Source organism: Fundulus heteroclitus, chromosome 23, assembly GCF_011125445.2.
Source record: "Fundulus heteroclitus isolate FHET01 chromosome 23, MU-UCD_Fhet_4.1, whole genome shotgun sequence".
NCBI classification, from domain to species: domain Eukaryota; kingdom Metazoa; phylum Chordata; class Actinopteri; order Cyprinodontiformes; family Fundulidae; genus Fundulus; species Fundulus heteroclitus.
Genome location: NC_046383.1, coordinates 25,221,476 through 25,235,821, shown reverse-complemented (window position 1 = coordinate 25,235,821; position 14,346 = coordinate 25,221,476). Strand labels below are relative to the sequence as shown.

General features: G+C 46.2%; 1 long non-coding RNA gene across 1 annotated transcript; it reads right to left on the bottom strand.

Annotated features, from left to right (window-relative positions):
• Positions 1-1,060: 1,060 nt before the first annotated feature.
• Positions 1,061-11,549, bottom strand: LOC118557445. The gene is made up of 3 exons (XR_004927873.1): positions 11,436-11,549; positions 1,200-1,267; positions 1,061-1,087 (listed from the first exon to the last, which is right to left on the bottom strand). It is a non-coding gene; the product is annotated as an uncharacterized LOC118557445 (long non-coding RNA).
• Positions 11,550-14,346: the final 2,797 nt, after the last annotated feature.

Here is a 14,346-nt window from a genome sequence, read left to right as displayed (position 1 = left end):
TGGCTGTTCAAGGCAGTTCAGTCTGTTTATATCCCCATCTCCCTTGTGTGCCATCATCTCAGTCTTTTTTAATTCGGCATTTGGTTGCAGCCCTGCAGAACCTGTCGCCCCATTGATCTCCTCTACCTTCTTTATTAACAAGCATCGCTCAAACGCCAAGGATAAAGCTTCAAAGAGTCACTTTGTTTCTTTCTATATTTTTTTTTTTACCAATTTAACACACATGACTAATAGCACGTTTTTTCTATGTATGTTTTAGGATTGAAAATAACAAAAGCAGATTCATGGATGGCTCATATATCAGGAACAAACAAGCCATCATGTGGGGGCTCTGATGGAAACAGGACAGCTGAGCAGCACTGCACCGAGCCTGGAGTAATGCACCCATCTCATCTCTCTCATAACGTTATTAAAAGTTTAGGCCCGGGGGCCATGAAGGTTTAGTGGAGGATTATTATTTCAAGCTCTCTGGAAAATAAATCAATCTTTTATCAAAGTCCGCAGTCCCCATGAACTGCCTAATCAAATTGAACAGTGTTCTAGGCAAGTATCCTGCTACTCTTCCATTAAACCAAGCTATAGCTGAGGGAGATGGCTCAAAAATAGCCTCCCTCATAAGACATGGTTGTTATGTGCAGACAATTGAAAAATCCCATAAATCTGTAAAACGCTTTTTCCTGAAGCTTTCTGCCTTTGAAGTTTCTCTTCTCGTCGTTACCCGCTGAGTGAATAAAATGTCTCGTGTTAAGAAACCCACCCCCGTCAAAAAAAAAAAAAAAAAAAAAAAAATCACACCGTGGAAGGTATTTAAGCATTTTAGCCTAGATAGCACCCAAGCAGGTTTCCAAATGCCGCTCTTACATATAGATGAGGATTTGTTGAGCAGACCATTTCTTTTGTACATGCATTTTTGTAATGTCATTTGTGGAGAACAATATCTCTCCTGCGGTTGTACCTCTCTCCCGGACTGGCCCCGCCGTCCGCTCCCTGTGATTGGATGTGGCTGTCTTGCAGGCTTGGCACTTTTATTGAACTGATCCCTGTTGAATAGCCCCTGTCAGCCAGTGGAGCAGATGAAGTGTATTTTCTGTTATGGTCAATGATAGAAACGACAGTCACTTTGGAAATAGGCTGAGGAGCTCTCTTGAAACAGCAGTTCCCCTGGAATTCAGATGAGACTTTGTATGAATGACACCCACCTTTCTTTTATTTTTCCTCTCGATGTTGGCAGCGGTTTCACTTTAGATGTGATGTTACAGGATTTGCTCTAGGACAAGGAATGAAACACGTGACCGCGAGACTTTATTTTATTCAGTTTCATTTTAGTTTCTGCCAGGCCTCAAGGCTTTGTGAGAATACTTTATTCTAACGATTTTATAAATATTTCACCAGGAAATTGACATTATGTGCTTGCATCAGCAACATGAAATCCATAGATCTAAGCACTTTTAGACTCTGCAAGATTCAATCTTAGCACACAGTTATGGGAAAAAGAAACTTTCCATGAGTGCAAATGCAGTCATCGGAAAACTGTGCACACCCTTAGTGAATATATATGATAAAAGAATGGACGTATGGGCCTTGCAGCTAATGATTGTGTTAATGATTGGCCGATCATTAGAATGTTTGACCACCCTTTACAAAAGCAGGAACCTTGGAAGTGTGGTTGTTTAGGTGTGTGAGTTAACAAATTGCCAAACTGCAAACCCATCAGCGAATGCATTAACGAAGCAAGTATAGTTTCCCACCAATTAGGAAAGTCAAAGTTTCTGAGGACTGTAATGAGAAAGATTTTTCGCAAATGCAAAACATCTAAAACTTTTGCTACATTTCCAAGAGCTCAATCTCAGACTGTTGAGGTCTTATTATTAGCATCATAAATGTTAAAGTTCACAGAAGAGTTGGAAGAGTTGGCAGTAGAAAAAACATTCTCTCTACAAGGAACATGGCAGCATAACTTAGGTTTGCAAAGCTGCAGGAGAATGAACTACATGAACTCTGGAAAAAATGTATTTAATCCAACGAGACCACAGTAAAGACGTTTGGCTAAAATGCATGGTTACATGTTTGGACTTGTTATGCAGGCCCTGGATCTGGGCCCCTGGATTCCTCTGTATAGCTCATTTTTGTCAGGATGCAGCTTATTGGCTGCATGCTGAGCCTCTCTCCCTCTCTCTTGTTCCTGCGCAGCCTGATCAGTTTCACCTGGCAGGCTGCAATTAACCCACAACTGCTTCCACCTGTTCCCACCGCTTTATCAGACTCACCTCTTTCTGTTTCCCGTCGCCGGTCCATAGCGTTCACTCCCGCTCAGTCCCTGCCAGTTTTTCTTGTCAGCTCCGTTTGTACCCGTCAGCCTGAAGACTCCGTTCACCTGGTCTTGTTTCAGTCAGCCCATAGACTTTCCGACAGTTTTGTTTCCTCCACTATTCAGCTCAGACGTTCAGACCTCCACCGTTCGGCTCAGACGCTCAGACCTCCACCGCTCGGCTCAGACGTTCAGACCTCCACCGCTCGGCTCGGACGTTCAGCCCTCCACTTCGGCTCGGACATCCTGTGCTCCACTACTCGGCTCTGAGGTTCTGCTCGTCTCTGCTCAGCTCTGATGCTCTGCTCGCCACTGCTCGGCTCTGACGTTCTGCTCGCCTCTGCTCGGCTCTGATGCTCTGCTCGGCTCAGATGCTCTGCTCGCCTCTGCTCGACTCTGATGATCTGCTCGACTCTGATGATCTGCTCGGCTCTGAGGTTCTGCTCGCCACGGTTCGGCTCCGATGCTCTGCTCGCCTCTGCCCGGCTCAGATGTCCTGCTCTCCAGTACTCGGCTCCAGAGTTCCTCCCGGTCAGTCTCTCCACACTCCTCCTGCCAGCCAGCTTCTACACCCTTCACCTCCGTCCGTTGAAAAACTCTGGTCTCATCCTCCATCTTCCAAACTATTCAATAAAACTCACTCATAAGAACTGACTCTGTGTGTGCGTGCTGTGTCCGGGTTCATCCCAGAAAAATATATCATAACATTATGGACCGGCCAAGGGATGAACCCGAGCACGCACAGAGCCTGGTGTAGAAGCTGGTAGGATCTGCCTCGCCTCCGGTTCGTCTCGCCTGGGTCGCAAAGTTGCGACGCCACGCTTCCGTCTCGCCTCGCCTGGGTCGCCGTGCGGCGACGCCTTGCCTCTGTTTCGCCATGGTCGCTGGATTGCGACGTTACGCTTCTGGTTCGTCTGCCGAGGTCGCATCCGCGACGCCCCGCTTCTGACTCTGTTTCCTGGTTCGTCTTTTGCAAGTTCCGCCTCCTACGCTGCGCAGCCGTTAAAGACGGCGCTCCTCGTCGTCGCTGCCCAGCGCTAACTTTTGCTGCTGCCCAGCAGATTCAGACTTTGCTGCCCAGCGCCTTCTGGTTTTTGTTTGGAGTTATTTTTTGGTGTTGTGTTCTAGATCTGCTTTAGTTTCTAGTCTTTTTGTATATTTTTTATTGTTTTAGAAGATTTATTTCCGCCTTCTGTTCTTTGTTTTGGCTCAACCTTAGTTTTTGCTTTACTTAGGATTTTTTGAGATTTATGTTGCTTTTGAGTATTGTGTTTTATTTTGTTGGTTTTGTCCGGGTTTTTGTGTCCCAGGTTTATTCTAGTCATTCGGGTTTTTCTTTAGTAGTCTAGTTTTTGGTTTTCTTAGTCAGCTAGTTCGGGTTTTTGTTCTCTGTCTTCTTGTTTTAGCCATAGCCCTGATTTAGTGTTCTAGGTTCGCCTTAGTCTTCTGAGTTTTGTTTTTGAGTTCCAGTTTTTTTTTTACTTTAGACTTCTTGTTTGCTTTCTGTACAGATTTCTAGCTCTAGTTATCTAGTTTTTCATTAGTTTAGTCGTACTTGCCCTCATCTCCCTGTTCTGTTTCGTTTCATAGTTTTGCTTTAGCGTTTGGTTCCTTTCTTAGTTGTCAGTCTTGTTTGTAGATCCGGTTTCAGCCCTGTAGTTTCGTTAGCTCTGTAGTCCCTGTCCTGACCCTGTAGTCTTAGACTTAGACTTAGACTTTCTTTATTGTCATTTTGTAGCACAGAGTGCATACAGAACGAAATTTCGTTTTTTCATACAGCTCAGAAAGATTGCAGTAACTCTACAGGATACCTTGCAGTGAATTTACAGTACAGGATAAGAAAAATGCAGTGGTAAATCACAGTCAAATACAGGATAACTTTCAATTAACTTTCGGATAAAGTGCAGCAGTGAGCAGTAGGCAGATTGAAATGTAAAAACAATGTAAGCAATGTAAACAATTATGCAGTAAGGTGCAGCAGTGATTTAACAATAGACAGTTGCATTGTAAACAGTTTTGCAGTACGTTTCCGGAAAAAGTGCAGCAGCGATATTGAAGGATACATACAAATGTGCAAATTAGCGGGTCGAGTGTGGTACTCAGTCCGTTTTTATACTTCAGCAGTTCAACAGTCTGATGGCAGCAGGGAAAAAGCTTTTGCAGAACCTGGTGGACCTGCAACGGATGCTGCGGAACCTCTTTCCAGAGGGCAGCAGGGAGAATAGTCTATGGTGGGGGTGTGAGGGGTCCCTGATGATGTTACGGGCTCGAGACACACAGCGCTGCGATGAAATGTCCTTTATGGAGGGAAGAGGAGCCCCGATGATCCCTTCTGCTGTCCTCACGACTCTCCTCACGTTCTTCCAGTCGGAGGCACTGCAGCCTCCACACCACACAGAGAGACAGCTGGTCAGAATACTCTCTATGGTGCTTCTGTAGAAAGTCGTGAGGATGGGCGGGGGCAGGCGGGCTCTCCTCATCCTTCGCAGAAAGTACAGTCGCTTCTGTGCCCTCTTCACCAGTGACATGGTGACATAGTCCCTGTCTTGACCCTGTAGTCCCTGTCTAGCCCCTGTAGTTTCAGTCTAGCCCCTGTAATTCCAGTCTAGCCTTTGTAGATTCTGTCCAAGCCCTGTAGTTCTAGTCTTGTTCTGTATTTGTTTTTTCTTTATTTTTGTTTTGTTTGTCTTTATTTTTCCCCCTTTAGTATTTAGGTGTCTGGGTTCCTGCGCTGTATGGGGCCCTGCGTTGGATGGAGTCCAGCGCTCTTAAAAGTCCCTGCGCTTTCTAGGTCCCTACACCCTTCTCCTGTTTTCGTTGTTTGTTTTGCTCGGTTTGGGTTAGTTTAGTTCCCTTCAGTAGTTGTTTTGTTCTGTCTTGTCCTAGTGTATCTGTGTTGTTCCCTTGTTTAGGCTCATGCAGGTCGCCGCCAGAGCCCTCCGGCGCACCCATGTCGCCGGCTGAGCCCTCTGGTGCGCCAGACTGTCGCTGCCCTGCGCATGCAGGTTGCCGCCAGAGCCCTCCGGCGCTCCTATGTCGCCGGCTGAGCCCTCTGGTGCGCCAGCCTGTCGCTACCCAGTGCACGCAGGTCGCCGCCAGAGCCCTCCGGTGCTTTAGTCGCTGTCTGTGCCCTCTGGCGCGCCTGGCCTGTTACTGCCTAGCTCACCCTCTTGTTGTTGTTCCCTTGTTTAGGCGCTGCCAGAGCCCTCCGGCGCCCCTATGTCGCCGGCTGAGCCCTCTGGTGCGCCAACCTGTCGCTGCCCAGCGCACGCAGGTCGCCGCCAGAGCCCTCCGGTGCCTAAGTCGCTGTCTGTGCCCTCTGGCGCGCTGGGCCTGTTGCTGCCTAGCTCACCCTCTAGTTCCCTGGTGTTTAGGTCTTGTTTTCCTGGCGTTTAGATTTAGTGTTCCCCGGCGTGTTAGGACGCCCTCTGATTCTCGGTTCCCCAGCATGTTAGGACGCCCTCTGATTCTCGGTTCCCCGGCGTGTTAGGACGCCCTCTGATTCGTGGTTCCCCGGCGTGTTAGGACGCCCTCTTTTCTCGGTTCCTCGGCGTGTTAGTACGCCCTCCGTTCTTGTTCCCTGGTGTTTTAGATATTCCTGTTTCCCTTGTGCCCCGGCGTTCCCTTTTGCGCCCCGGCATTCTTCTTCCTTGCGCCCCGGCGTTTTCCTCGCGTCCCGGTGTTTTCTTGCCTCGCGCCCCGGCGTTCTCCCCACGCCCCGGCGTTCTCTTCCCCAAGCCCCGGTGTTTCCCTCACGCCCCGGCGGGTTTTCCCCTGGCGTTTCTGTACACCAGTCGTGTTCCAGCAGGAGTTGTTGAGCCTTGGTGTTTTCGTACGCCTGTTCTTCCCTCTAGCGTTGTCGTACGCTTGTTCTTCCCTCTGGCGTGGTCGTACGCTTGTTCTTCCCTCTGGCGTGGTCGTACGCTTGTTCTTCCCTCTGGCGTTGTCGTACGCCTGTTCTTCCCTCTGGCGTTGTCGTACGCCTGTTCTTCCCTCTGGCGTTGTCGTACGCCTGTTCTTCCCTCTGGCGTTGTCGTACGCCTGTTCTTCCCTCTGGCGTTGTCGTACGCTTGTTCTTCCTTCTGGCGTTGTCGTACGCCTGTTCTTCCCTCTGGCGTTGTCGTACGCCTGTTCTTCCCTCTGGCGTTGTCGTACGCCTGTTCTTCCCTCTGGCGTTGTCGTACGCTTGTTCTTCCCTCTGGCGTTGTCGTACGCTTATCCTTCCCTTTGGCGTTAAGTACGCCCGTTCCTTCCCTTTGGCGTTAAGTACGCCCGTTCCTTCCCTTTGGCGTTAAGTACGCCCGTTCCTTCCCTTAGGCGTTAAGTACGCCCGTTCCTTCCCTTTGGCGTTAAGTACGCCCGTTCCTTCCCTTTGGCGTTAAGTACGCCCGTTCCTTCCCTTTGGCGTTAAGTACGCCCGTTCCTTCCCTTTGGCGTTAAGTACGCCCGTTCCTTCCCTTTGGCGTTAAGTACGCCCGTTCCTTCCCTTAGGCGTTAAGTACGCCCGTTCCTTCCCTTAGGCGTTAAGTACGCCCGTTCCTTCCCTTAGGCGTTAAGTACGCCCGTTCCTTCCCTTTGGCGTTAAGTACGCCCGTTCCTTCCCTTTGGCGTTAAGTACGCCCGTTCCTTCCCCTTGGCGTTAAGTACGCCCGTACCTTCCCTTTGGCGTTAAGTACGCCCGTACCTTCCCTTTGGCGTTAAGTACGCCCGTACCTTCCCTTTGGCGTTAAGTACGCTCGTTCCTTCCCTTTGGCGTTAAGTACGCTCGTTCCTTCCCTTTGGCGTTAAGTACGCCCGTTCCTTCCCTTTGGCGTTAAGTACGCCCGTTCTTTCCCCTTGGCGTTTTGTACGCCCGTTCTTTTCCTTTGGCGTTAAGTACGTCCGTTCTTCCCTCTTGGCGTTTTCGTACGCCTATATTTTCCCCTTGACGCTGTCATGCGTCCGTTTCGCCTCGGCGTTTCCCTCACGCCCCGGCAATCTCGCTCCTTGGGCCCCAGCGCTCCTCTCACGCTTCGGCGTTGTTTCTCCTTGGCGTTTCCATACGCCCGTTCCTTCCCTTTTGGCGTTTCCATACGCCCGATCCTTCCCTTTTTGGCGTTTCCATACGCCCGATCCTTCCCTTTTTGGCGTTTCCATACGCCCGATCCGTCCCTTTTTGGCGTTTCCATACGCCCGATCCTTTCCTTTTGGCGTTGTGTACGCCCGTTCTTTCCCTCTTGGCGCTGTGTTGCGCCCGTTCCTTCCCTTTGGCGCTGTGTTGCGCCCGTTCCTTCCCTTTGGCGCTGTGTTGCGCCCGTTCCTTCCCTTTGGCGCTGTGTTGCGCTCGCTCTTTCCCCAGCGCTGCCAAGCACTCGCTTTTTCCCCCGGCGCAGTCAAGCGTTCGTGCCTTTCCCTGATGTGCCGCCCCCTGATTGTGCTTTGGCACATCAGTGTTCTCTTGCTCCTTGGTTCCCCGTGTTCTCTGGCCCCTTTGGTTCCCCGTATTCTCTGGCCCCTTTTGTGTTTGCAGGCTCTTTGGTCCCTCAGAGTTCGGTTTCGACTCTTGCCCGCCTTCCTGGGCCCCCTCCACCCGCCCGGCGTGGGGATTCTGGGCCGTCCGGTGTCCGGCCTTGGGGGGGGGGGTACTGTCAGGATGCAGCTTATTGGCTGCATGCTGAGCCTCTCTCCCTCTCTCTTGTTCCTGCGCAGCCTGATCAGTTTCACCTGGCAGGCTGCAATTAACCCACAACTGCTTCCACCTGTTCCCACCGCTTTATCAGACTCACCTCTTTCTGTTTCCCGTCGCCGGTCCATAGCGTTCACTCCCGCTCAGTCCCTGCCAGTTTTTCTTGTCAGCTCCGTTTGTACCCGTCAGCCTGAAGACTCCGTTCACCTGGTCTTGTTTCAGTCAGCCCATAGACTTTCCGACAGTTTTGTTTCCTCCACTATTCAGCTCAGACGTTCAGACCTCCACCGTTCGGCTCAGACGCTCAGACCTCCACCGCTCGGCTCAGACGTTCAGACCTCCACCGCTCGGCTCGGACGTTCAGCCCTCCACTTCGGCTCGGACATCCTGTGCTCCACTACTCGGCTCTGAGGTTCTGCTCGTCTCTGCTCAGCTCTGATGCTCTGCTCGCCACTGCTCGGCTCTGACGTTCTGCTCGCCTCTGCTCGGCTCTGATGCTCTGCTCGGCTCAGATGCTCTGCTCGCCTCTGCTCGACTCTGATGATCTGCTCGACTCTGATGATCTGCTCGGCTCTGACGTTCTGCTCGCCTCTGCTCGGCTCTGATGCTCTGCTCGGCTCAGATGCTCTGCTCGCCTCTGCTCGACTCTGATGATCTGCTCGACTCTGATGATCTGCTCGGCTCTGAGGTTCTGCTCGCCACGGTTCGGCTCCGATGCTCTGCTCGCCTCTGCCCGGCTCAGATGTCCTGCTCTCCAGTACTCGGCTCCAGAGTTCCTCCCGGTCAGTCTCTCCACACTCCTCCTGCCAGCCAGCTTCTACACCCTTCACCTCCGTCCGTTGAAAAACTCTGGTCTCATCCTCCATCTTCCAAACTATTCAATAAAACTCACTCATAAGAACTGACTCTGTGTGTGCGTGCTGTGTCCGGGTTCATCCCAGAAAAATATATCATAACAATTTTCTAAAGTCAAATCTGTGGTAAACCATCTGACAACTTAAGCTACACTCATAGTGGATCAAGAACAGGACAATGATCCCAATAACAGAAGCTAATGTACAACAGATTGGCTACAATAAAAAATAATGAAGGTGCAGTGGTACAGTCAAGAACTCAACTGGACTGAAATGTTGTCACAGAGACTGTGCAGACACGAATCCCTGCAAATGTCAATGAAATGAAGCAAAAAATGTCTCCAAAACAATACTCCAAAACTTTTTTTTGAGGTCTTACAGAAAACTACCTTGAGTTATTGTAACAAGACTTGGTACAATCATGAATCTGAATTGTGAGGTGAACTTAGTTTTAACCAGGAGAGGTGACTGGCAAAAAATCTGTTATCCAGCTGAAATACATCCTTACTTCCATTATCTGAACCTGCTTACCCTTGCAGGGTTGCTGTTGGCGGGTGTGAGGCTGGGGGGCCTATCTTATTTCTTTTTGGTGTGAAATTATTTTGATATTAATCTCACACAGCATCAATATTTATGTAGAGGTTAAACATCTCTTCAAAAAGGCTCCTTAAATTCTTGCAAGTTGAAGTTTTAGAAATTCTCATCATTGCACGGCTAATGAGATCAACGAGGTTGACTTTGGCACGGACACACAAAGCCTGGCTGCACCTTGTGCTTTATGTCTTGTCTGCTGCTACCTTGCACGCGTGATTAAAAAAAGATGCGTATAGAAAAGCAGTTTAAGGTCAAGGTTTTGTATAAGTCAGAATGAATAATCACAGGTATTTTTGTGGCACATTCTCACCGCATATGTGGACGACACAGGAGAGCCTGCTGTGCTGGTAATTAGGTGGCGGAGGAGCGGCGGTGACAGGGACATCACTTCCTGTTCAAAGACCTGGACTGTGTCAATCATCCACTGTACCCATGTTTTGGTTTTTACCGGTAACGAGCATGCCACATCCACTCTATTAGTCTCATATAGGTTTCTTTTCCTTTTTTGTTCTTTTCTTGTTCAGTAGGTACATTTTATTCATCAGCTCAAGGGCTTGTTAAATTTAAAATGCTGTGCTTTTATGTTACTGTAATTTGTGAATAGAAACATCAAACAAGCAATGTATTACGTCCTCTTTTCTTCTGCCTCTCATATGTGCTGAGAAACGCACAAGTGAGGTGTTTTTCTCTTTAGATGTCGCTGGGAATGAAGAAAATTACTTCTCCCGCTCTCCTGATATTCATGTTTGGTGCCTCGTTTGATTTTGTTGCAGGAATAGTGGCGGGCTAGTGTTCTTTAAAACAGTGATCAGAGAGAGTTTCAGAAACCTGTAGAATTGTGTTTTTACAAACTAACATAACTGTAATACAGACAAGAACTGGCTACATAAAATAAGGGTGGAAAAATGAGCTATTATCAAGTAATTACCTTCACCAAGAATGCACTTCTTAGTTACTTGGTCATAATTATAAATAGGTTTCTGAAAGATGTTTAATGAAACCTCTGTTAGAAAACTTTCCAAAAGCCTTGATTTTTCTTTAAAAGATGAACACGGGTAGAATTTAGACTCTTGTCTCTTTCCCCCACAAACATTTGTAAACCTGTTTTTTGTTTCAATGGTGTAGGATAATATGCTGCCTTAAATAAATAATGCCGGGGTATCGGATGCTGTAGCAGGAAATGTTTGTTTCTGCCTCAACCTTTTTGGTTCTGCTACTCATCCTGCTAAAAAAAAGCAAACCGTAACTTAAGAAATGTGTATCCATTGATTAATCAATATTGTATGATAAACAGTTAGCTCATGTGTATGAGTTAATGACAATCACATTCAGTGTTTGTTGAGTAAAAAAATGCTTTTCATTTTTAAACAAAATCCTGTGCAATTTCTTGAGCCACTGATATTCAATTATTTAAGCAGTAGCTGTGGTAAAATAGGAGTAAAACTAGATTTTGTTGCACAAGATCTTAGCATCAATGCTTGGTCAAAAAAACATTGAGGAATCTACTATCTACTATCTACTATCCCTTTTACTTTCAGACTGGTTGTCTGGTAGTGTTTTGCGTGCCTGGTAGAGTGGCAGACAAAATATGAATGAGCTGTAAGTGTTGTGAGAATACTGCAGTTGGCTACCTGTGACCTGCTGTGGCGAAACGTTGCGTTTGCTTCAGGGCTCCCTAATGGCTCTATACTAAAGGGCTATTTCACCAGTGTCACAGGCCTTTATTTGAACTTCTCAGGTTCAAAATCCAAAAAACTTAAACTGATCACACCTGAACTGGAACATTTTAGACAGTTTGAGATAAATTTACGCTTTCATTCTTTCAGTGAAAATCACAAAGGGAGATTTTCACAAAAATAAATTAATTTGTGGTCTTACTTTGTTATCCTACTGAGAAAACTAAACAAAAGGAAGACATAGTTTTTATTGTGAGATATACTGTAGCTAAAACCTCCTTGTCTCAATATAATGTATCATAGCTGTTATCAGTGTAGAATAGCATTGTTTTACTTACACTACAAAGGTTTGAGGTCCAAAGCTTAGCTAAAGACTGCATGGCATGCTTGCCTTAGCTTGTTTTTCATTCCGTATGTGTAAATGTATGTTTTTCCATCCCTGTGTGTGAAGCTCTGGTGACCTTCTAAAGCTGTTCCCTGCATTTCGCTCCATGACAGCTGGGATTGGCTCCATCCTCTGTGTCCCTGAACAAAATGAATTGGGCATGAGGAAAAGGATTGATGGAAAGTGATGATGTTTGATCAGTACTTTAGCCTTCGCTTGTCTTCAAAAAAATCCATTCAAAGTACTGCATAATTATGTTATCTCAGCAGGGGTAGAGGAGCTATATATATATATATATATATATATATATATATATATATATATATATATATATATATATATATATATATATATATAGTATATGTGTATATATATATATATATATATATATATATATATATATATTATTTATTATTTGTATATATATATATATAATCTATATTTAATAATATATAATAATATAAAATTATATATATACATAGCTTTCAAGAGTTATATATCAAGCCCGAATGAAAAACTGAGGAAAACTTGAGTTTTCTTCAGTTTAATGTGATTTATACCTTATGCACTGCAAAACTAAAAAAATTGCATGTCTTGTCAAGCAATAAAGCGTCTGTAATTGTGTTTTACCCTAGGAAAATGAGTGTAACTTGGAAAGTTTTACCCTGAAATAATGCTGGCAGTAAAAGGCATGACATTGGTTTACCGAACCATTTTAAAGTCCCCAGAGACTGAGGCATATTTGTTCAGGTTTTTATGGTTCTAAATTATTAACCTGCATATACTCAGTCAGAGCAGACTACATAGTGCATAGGCCATACACCTTATGAAAGTTAAAAGTTACCTAGCTTATACCACCAACTTAGCTCTGTGCAGTAATGGTATGTACACTAGGGGAGTTGTGACACATTCAGCACACAAAGGACATGACGTGCAATATTAGGTTGACAATAATCCGATTTAGATCCCAGCTGTGTTTGTGGGAAAAGTATTTTTTTCACAAATGAGTGTTTAACAGATGATAAACTATTTTAAACAATATATAATCTGTGTAGAACCTTTTTTAATGACTACCACTGCAGTAAATACAATTTTTTTCCCCATGAAACACCAAACAGTTAAATAGTTAGGGACATTAAAACAACATCTCCACCTCTCTGCAGTTAATCATTACTGGCTCCACCTGTTTCCAGCTGTATAAAAGCACCATCAGTTTCAGTCTCCAGTGCCAGAACGTCTCTAGCCATTCGCTGAGCACCTTCAAGCCTGTCATTGTATCAAGCCTGTCTGTTACCCGACCTAATCTTCCTCCCGTTTCCCGAGTCTGCCGAAGCCCTCTCTGATCCTGTCTGTTTGGAATCCCTTCCCCCTGGACTGTCTCCCCGTGCACCGAATCTGGACCGAACCGGAAACCGGTCTTGGATATCCCTGCTGTGCTGCCGTTGGATCTTTGGCCTCCCCGTTAACGGACCCGGACTGCCCCTGGATTTAAACCCCTGGATTGTCCCATATGGGCTCTGCCTGTCAGCCTCAGCTGCCCCAGAGCCGTTTACCGGAACAAGCCAGCTCTCGGTCAGGTTAGTGATCCATCTTTGCTGATTTGTCACATCTAACTCCGCTGATCACTACCTGTTCCCTTGCCTCCAGGTGACTGCCAGCCAGTTAAGCGCAAGCAGCGCGTCCTGAGAGCCACACTCCTCCTCCCTTTAAATAAACAAAGCTCTTAACGTCACTGACCTGGTTCGGGTTGTCTTTGGGTCCGACTCCTGTACATTACATAAACATGAACACAAATATGAGAAACTAAACTCTGTGGCTTTTTCCTTTTTCTACAGATTACCAAAAAAAAAAAAAAAAAAGCTGCCAGACAAATGATTTCAAAGTTTCTGGCTCTTTGAATGTTGTTGGCCAGCTGTCTTTATTTGTCAAAACTTTCAGCACAAAAGAACAACTCCAGAACCTCTTCCTTATTTTCCTCAAAATAGGAGCCTCAAACATCAACAGAGACCACCAAGCCTAAAACACACAATGGTTTACACTTACACTGTATGCTTCAACACATGCATCCATACACCCATACTTCATTTTCACAAGAGAAATGGAGGCATTTTAATATTTTGAAATCTTGTGCCACAAGATCTTTTTGCACCCCAATGGAAACATGTTTTTTATCAGATGTTTGTGGTGGTCAGATGTCTTCTACTGCGTCTTGTTGACAGGGGACAGGATTGCAGTCTAAAGAATTGAAAGTCTTGGTTAAAGCCTTAGGCTCAGTGTCATATCCATTTTGTGCCATCGCCTTTGTATGCCAGAGTTCAGCTGGGTGGGCCACCGATACCCAAGATCCCCCAACAGAATATTTATCCATCAATATATATTTAGAATTGGTGTATAGCTCATTTCACCTGTCATAGGTTGAATCTTTTATTTCTAAGTAATTAATTTACCTGAAAACAGAACTACTTTTTGGTAGATGTACTGTACATCCAAACTGTACCACCACATCTGTATTACAGGAATGATCCAACTCCAGTCCTAGAGAGCTACTATCCGGCAACTTCTAGATGCCTCCTTGCTCTAACACACCTGAATCAATCTTGCTGAATTCCCTCATCAGCGTCTCATTCAGTTCTGCAGAGGCTTGGCAATGAGCCACTCATTTAATTTGGTGTGTTGGAGAAAGGTTGTATCTAAAATTTCTCAGGGGTGATAAATCCCAGTCCTCAAGGGCTGCTGTGACTGCCAATTTCTGGTGTTTCCCAAGTCCAACACACCTGAATTTAAGGACTGTACTATCACATAATACGATCAAATTCTACATAGTCCTGCTAAGGACCTAATTATGTGATTTTGGTGGGTTGACA